This window comes from Euleptes europaea, chromosome 7 (genome assembly GCF_029931775.1).
Source record: "Euleptes europaea isolate rEulEur1 chromosome 7, rEulEur1.hap1, whole genome shotgun sequence".
Classification (NCBI taxonomy): Eukaryota; Metazoa; Chordata; class Lepidosauria; order Squamata; family Sphaerodactylidae; genus Euleptes; species Euleptes europaea.
The window spans coordinates 93,192,587-93,200,062 of record NC_079318.1 but is presented as its reverse complement, the minus strand read 5'-3'; the positions used below and the strand labels follow the sequence as shown (position 1 = coordinate 93,200,062).

The following is a 7,476-nucleotide window of genomic DNA, read 5'->3' as shown; positions in this document are numbered from 1 at the left end:
CCCACTGATTTGTTTTTTGGCAGTCCACAGTATCCGTAACACTCTCCTCCAACACCACATTTCAAAGGGATCTACTTTCTTCCTATCAGCTTTCTTCATTGTCAAGCTTCCACACCCATACATAGTAATAGGGAATACGATGGCACTAATTAACTTGATCTTGGTGGCCAGTGACACATCCTTACACTTAAAAATATTTTCTAGCTCCTTCATGGCTGCCCTTCCCAGTCTCAATCTCCTTCTGATTTCTTGGCTGGTCTCCCTTTTGGTTATGATGGAGCCAAGGAATACAATTACCAACGCTGATTTCTCCATGCCTACTTCCTCTCTGCATATAACACCTAATCCAATCAGGCCTGCTAATATCATTTACTTGCTTTTGACATTTACATTGCCATTGTGTGTCTAATTCGCTCATCTCTACTTAAGGATAGATGGAGTCACATTCAAGCTGTATCTGAGGAAGATTGCTGTGGCTCACGAAAGCTCATACCCTGCCAGAAATTTTGTTAGTCTTTAAGGTGCCACTGGACTCTTGCCCTTTTCTAATTTTAAACCAATAAAAAAACAAAAACCCACAGACGGAAACGAGTGTGCGAAGATATCTTCTCATGAACGCAGAGCAAGCAAACCTCCCCTGCGAAACCACATTACCCCTCATATGTGTATATGTTAAGTGCTGTCAAGTCACTTCCTACTCATGATGACCCTATGAATCAATGCAAACTGAGGGCTGTGGCTTCTTTAATGGAGTCAATCTGTCTCATGTTGGGTCTTCCTCTTTTCCTGCAGCCTTTAATTTTTCCTAGCATGATTGCCTTTTCCATTGACTCTTGTCTTCTTATAATGTGACCAAAGTACAATAGCCTCAGTTTAGTCATTTTAGCTTCTAGAGTCAGTTCAGGTTTGATCTACAACCTACTGATTTTGGGGCGGGGGAGTCCATGGTATCCCTAACACCCTCCTCCAACACCACATTTCAAAGGAATCTACTTTCTTCCTATCAGCTTTCTTCAATGTCCGGCTTTCACACCCATACATAGTAATACGGAATACAATGGCATGATATTGTCGAAGGCTTTCACGGTCAGAGTTCATTGGTTCTCGTAGGTTATCCGGGCTGTGTAACCGTGGTCTTGGTATTTTCTTTCCTGATGTTTCGCCAGCAGCTGTGGCAGGCATCTTCAGAGGAGTAACACTGAAGGACAGAGAGACAGTGTCCTTCAGTGTTACTCCTCTGAAGATGCCTGCCTCAGCTGCTGGCGAAACGTCAGGAAAGAAAATACCAAGACCACGGTTACACAGCCCGGATAACCTACAAGAACCAATAGCATGAATTAACTTACTCTTGGTGGCCAGTGACACAGCCTTACACTTCAGAATCTTTTCTAGCTCAAAATATTGTCGAAGGCTTTCACGGTCAGAGTTCATTGGTTCTCGTAGGTTATCCGGGCTGTGTAACCGTGGTCTTGGTATTTTCTTTCCTGATGTTTCGCCAGCAGCTGTGGCAGGCATCTTCAGAGGAGTAACACTGAAGGACAGAGAGACAGTGTCCTTCAGTGTTACTCCTCTGAAGATGCCTGCCACAGCTGCTGGCGAAACGTCAGGAAAGAAAATACCAAGACCACGGTTACACAGCCCGGATAACCTACAAGAACCAATGGCATGAATTAACTTAATCTTGGTGGCCAGTGACACAGCCTTACACTTCAGAATCTTTTCTAGCTCAAAATATTGTCGAAGGCTTTCACGGTCAGAGTTCATTGGTTCTCGTAGGTTATCCGGGCTGTGTAACCGTGGTCTTGGTATTTTCTTTCCTGACGTTTCGCCAGCAGCTGTGGCAGGCATCTTCAGAGGAGTAACACTGAAGGACAGTGTCTTTTCTGGCTCCTTCATGGCTGCCCTTCCCAGTCTCAATCTCCTTCCGATTTCTTGGCTGCAGCCTCCCTTTTGGTTGATGGTGGAGCCAAGGAATAGAAAGTCTTGAACAATTTCAGTTTCCTCACTGTCAACCTTAAAGTAGTGTAATTCTCCTCTAGTCATGACCTTTGTCTTCTTGATGTACAGCTGTAGTCCTGCTTTGGCACTTTCCCCTTTAACTTTCAGCAGTAGTCGTTTCAAGTCTTTGCCATTTGCTGCCAGTAAAGCAGTATTACCGGCATATCTCAAATTGCTAATGTTCCTGCCTCCAATTTCACCTCCTCTACAGCCCTTAAGAGGGGAACCGGAAATGACCATCTCTTTCATTCCCCCCCTCTCTACGCAGCGAGCGCCCACAGGAGTCACGTGCCCCTTTGACGTCGGCGGCCCGCTCGCCGTTCGGAAAAGGGGAGGAGGGCGGAGCGACAAAGTGCCAGAGAAAGAGCTTGCGAGCGCCCCTCGCGGCGGGCGAAGGGGAGGCCGGCCCGGCACCTTCCACGTGACGCGGGCGTCCTGAAGCCGCTCCCGGCCTTCCCGGCCTTCTCCTCCTCCCCCCTTCCCCGTCACGTGTCCAGGAGGGGGCGGTCGCGGCCGCGCTGGGTTAGTTGTCAGTGTGTGTGTGGTGGCGGCCGGCGGTGGAGACTCAGGTAAAGTTGTGCGGCCGGCCCGGGAATAGCGCGCGGGCCCTTTAAGCGCCGGCCCCGCCCCTCCGGCCCTCGTCCCCCCCCCTCAATAATCTCCCTTCTCCCCCCCTCCCATTCTTTTTTATTTCCTTTTTTCGTGAGGGGATTATTTTTTATTTCCCCCCTTTCCTTAAAAAGGGGGGGGCGACCGGTATTTTGGAACCAGCGAGAGGGAGGAGGGGCCGCCGGGCCTCGGGAGGAAGAGGGGGGCGTGAGGAGGCGAGGAGTTCCGGTCTCGGGCGCCAGCCGCGGCCTAGTCGGCCGGGACGAAGCCGGGGCCTCGCGTAGCGCGCTCGGCCGGCCCAGGGAGCGCCTGAGTCGGACCAAGTCCGGACTGGTACCGTTTCCTCCCCTCCTCCTCGCATCCAACCCCCCCTTCACCCTCCATCGTTTAGGCCCTTTTCCTCCTTCCTATTCCCCCCCCCAACCTTGAGGCCCTGCTGACTGTTTCCGCTTCCAGGGCTCGGCGGGGGGGGGGTGAAGAAGAGAAGGGAAACCCTTGAGCCTATTTCTCCCCCCCCCAATTTTCCTCCCCCCCCCCAATTTTCCTCCCCCCTCCCCCCTCGAAGCCCCGCATCGGCTCCCCTCCGTCGCGGGCTTCTTCCTGCGGGGCTCCTCCTCGGCTTTCCTCTCCCATTGTTTCGTGCTTTTCCACACCGTCTCTGCGTTATTTTCCGCCACAGTGTCGGGGGAGGGGGGAGAGAGAACACGGGGGAAAGAGGCGGGGCGGTCCTTTCCTCTCCCCCCGGGCTCCCTATCTCCAAATACTTTCCAAGCAGTCTGGCAATTTGCACGTGGAAATGGGGGGGAGGTAAGTTGGGGGGGGGAGAAAGAAGAGTCCCTGATCTACCCTATAAAAAACAAACACAACTTCAAGCAATCTTGCAATCTGCATGTGGAATTGGGGGTGGTTGGTAAGTTGGGGGGGGGAGAAGAAGAGTCCCTGATCTACCCTATAAAAAACAAACACAACTTCAAGCAATCTTGCAATCTGCACGTGGAATTGGGGGTGGTTGGTAAGTTGGGGGGGGGGAGAAAGAAGAGTCCCTGATCTACCCTATAAAAAACAAACACAACTTCAAGCAATCTTGCAATCTGCACGTGGAATTGGGGGTGGTTGGTAAGTTGGGGGTGGGGGAGAAGAAGAGTCCTTGATCTACCCTATAAAAAAACAAGCTGTATCCTAAGCCTTGCTGTCTTGGGGCTGTTCTCAAGTAACACCACTCGGGGTTTGTGCGTTGCCTGCACAACTGCTTCGAGCCTAGGTGGGGAGCTTATTGTTAAAACTTTGCAAATATCCTTGTAAATTAGCAGTGGAAAAGAGCAAGAGTCCAGCGGCACCTTGAAAACTAACAAAATTTCTGGCAGGGTGTGAACTTTCGTGAGCCAGAGCTCACTTCTTCAGACAAAAAAAGCTCATACCCTGCCAGAAATGCTGTGAGTCTTTAAGGTGCTGCTGGACTCTTGCTCTTTTCTGCTGCTAGTGACAGACTTAACATGGCTACCCGTCGTGACCTGTAAATGAGGGGAGCGTTTTTGCCCCCTCCCCGTATTGCCCATGGGGCTAAGACTAGCAGTGCAATCTTAAGCAGAGTTGTACTCTTCTAAGTCTCCACGGGTAGCAAGTATTAGTCTACCCGTAGCAGTAGAAAAGAGCAAGGGACCAGCAGCACCTTAAAGACTAACAAAATTTCTGGTAAGGTATGAGCTTTCTGAAGAAGTGAGCTGTGACTCACAAAAGCTCATACCTTACCAGAAATGTTGTCAATCTTTAAGGTGCTGCTGGACCCTTGCTTTCTTCTTCTTCTGAATTTGTTGAAGTCATTAGGCTTAGAAGGGTGTAACGCTACTTAGGATGGCAGTGTAAGAGAGTAGCTTGTCTAAAACAATGGATTTGGGATTGTGGCCAAGGTGGGGTTTGACTCAGGGTAGTCATTGCTCAGCTGTGTGCTACACCAGCTCTTGAGTAAAATGCATCCTTAATTTGCCATACTTCTTAGGAGCATGTTTCTTATGCTAAATAATTTCTCTGCCCTGACCTGGATGGCCCAGGCTAGCCTGATCTGGTCAGATCTGCGAAGCTAAGCAGTGTCGGCCCTGGTTAGTACTTGGATGGGAGGCCACCAAGGAATACCAGGGTTGTTATGCAAAGGAAGGCCACCTCTGTTAGTCTCTTGCCTTGAAAACCCTACTGGGTCACCATAAGTTGGCTGCAACTTGATGGAACTTTACACACACACACACAAATAATTTCTTTACCATTTTCCTTGTCGAATTCTTTGGTGGTTCTTTTTCCTTATTTTACAGCCTTATTTCTTTCTCTAAAAACTTCACTGCAGTGTATCTCCTGGGATTGTCTTGTGAGGTAGGATAGGCTGGGGGAAACTATGAGTCGCCTAAGATTTAATTCAGTTTAACAGGGGTTTGAACCCAGATCTGCCACTGCCAACAATACAGTGTGTTTGCTTACACAGCCTGGATATGAACCTTTGGAGCTGATGCCATATCATGTTTCTATATCATGCAGATCCTCTGTGCTGGGTGGCCAGCCGAAGAAGCCAGGATTTCCCTGCACAATTAAAAAAAAATTGATCCAGAAGGTTGCAATAATACAGAGGCACACCAGAGATGAGCTCTAGAAATATAATGCAACTTGTCTTCCCTTAAAAAGCCAGGGATGCGATTTTTGGCGGGGAGTTCTGTAATTGAAATGAGTTTGTGTAATAGTGTTTGCTTGTATTGGAGGATCTCAAGCTTGTGACTAATTTCCAAGGCTTGGCATTCGTGCTGATTTTCTTCTATTCTTCACTGTTCTCCCCCTCCCTTCCCACCATCAATATAGTTCATTCTCTTATCCTGCTTTGCCCCCTGAAATCAAAATTATCTTTAGGTCTTTTGCTGTCCGTCACTGTGGGATCGCAAATAGCTGCATGTTAAAGTCCAGCTACGATGAGGCGGTTGTGAGAAAACTACCTGCATGCTGTTTTCTTCCCCTTCCCTGCTTTTCATGTTTTTAGCACTCCATTCTGGGAAGGTAATCTCCTTGCGAAAGAAAACTTGGTCCGACATCATATAACGAATTGGCTTCTTCAGCTTCCCTGTGCTGTTCCGTGGTGCCGTGGTTCACTTTTTCAACTGGGGTGCTTATCTTCCAGAAACCATTTCTAATTGAAAATATTGTCGAAGGCTTTCACGGTCAGAGTTCATTGGTTCTTGTAAGTTATCCGGGCTGTGTAACCGTGGTCTTGGTATTTTCTTTCCTGACGTTTCGCCCGCAGCTGTGGCAAGGCATCTTCAGAGGAGTAACACTGAAGGACAGTGACACTGTCCTTCAGTGTTACTCCTCTGAAGATGCCTGCCACAGCTGCGGGCAAAACGCCAGGAAAGAAAATACCAAGACCACGGTTACACAGCCCGGATAACCTACAAGAACCATTTCTAATTGCTTTGTACTTCTACTGCAGAGCGCTTTGTAGTCTTCGAGCGATCCAGTTCTTTCTAGGACACCCCCCCCCCCAAGTGGGCTGCTGCTATGCCTCTTTTATAGGTGGGGAAGAAGAGCAGATATAGCCTTGCAGAGAATCCATGGTGAAGTACGTTTTTGAGGATCCCTGGACTTCAACAGACCCATCCGCACTGTGTCTGAAGAAGGCTCCCATAATTAGACAAAATGACACCTTGCTTCCTTTCAAGTTCCTTCTTTTGAAACTTTTTGTGACCAGTTAAGAGAACTGTAAAGCGGCAAGCTTTCTCATGGAAATGTGGCGTTCTTGCTAAATTGAGTTCCCCGTTGGCATCACTGTCTCCTGCAGCCTGATTCTAGGAGCGAGTCCATCGATAACGTAAACGCTCAGAGAATTGCAGTCTTGGACACGCTGCTGGTGTGCAACAAATGTCACGTTAATCACAAGAGCAGCTTGCTCTTTTCATGTACCTGAGCTGTTTTTGTTTGCAGCTGTGGAATGTGCTTGGCTGAATAGTTAAAAACATAAGCACTGTAGAATCCTAGAATCGGAAGGGGCCATACAGGCCATCTTGTCCAGCCCCCTGCTCAATGCAGGATCAGCCTAGAGCACCCCTGGCAAGTGTTCGTTCAGCCGCAGCTTGAAGACTGCCAGAGAGGGGGAGCTCACAATCTCAGCATCTTTAGCTCTTTTCAACATTTATTCCACAAAGAAGAATTACCCTCCTTATAGTTTTGATCTTAGGGCATTTTCTGAGCCTGTGATCTTTTCCTATGATGTTAGGGGTGTGGAGGGAGGGACTCCGACACCTTTAAAGGGTCCCTCTCCATGTCCTCTGTCAACTCCTCTAAAGGAGGGGATTCCTGGGAACCTTGTTCTGGTTCCAAATGACAGATGTGGTTCTTGGGCTCAGTGCACAGGCGGTGACTTGAGAATCTCCTGAGTTCAACTTTCTTCTCAGTTTTAAACTCATTGGGTGTCCTTAGGCAAGCAGTAATGTCTTTGCTTTTCCCTTCCCAAGCTACAGGGGTCGTAATATTGGCCTAGCTTATAGGGTTGTTGTGAGGTCCATTGGGCTAATACCAGTGTTTTGTGTGCTTAGGAAAGAATGGCATTCATTCTAATGCTTAACTTAAGTATCTGGAGATATCCTGGTCTTGGTCCGGCCTTCAGCCCTCTTACTTTTTTGAAGCAGGCCTTTCCCATCCATCTCCCTCTTTTCTCTCTCCTCTTCCGTCTAACTCCAAGCTCCTTAAGTATTTTTCTTCCGGAGGATTGCTCAGTGCCACACTTCTTGATTGCTCTTGCCCTGTGCTACGTCCTTCCTGTGTGTCGAAACCTCCCCAGTTTTTCAATGCCCATCTTGAGATTTGGCACTTTACTGCCGAACATGGGCCTTTGGAACTTCA

General features: G+C 48.6%; 1 protein-coding gene across 10 annotated transcripts in view; it reads left to right on the top strand.

The window, feature by feature from the left end:
• The first annotated feature begins 2,481 nt into the window (after nt 1-2,481).
• The window catches only part of UBAP2L (ubiquitin associated protein 2 like), a 79,813-nt gene continuing 74,818 nt past the window's right edge, over nt 2,482-7,476 (top strand). For all 10 annotated transcript variants that reach the window (XM_056852395.1, XM_056852393.1, XM_056852402.1 and 7 more), the window contains exon 1: nt 2,482-2,567. The gene's annotated coding sequence lies outside the window, so the exon portion shown is untranslated. The remainder of the gene's footprint in view (nt 2,568-7,476) is intronic.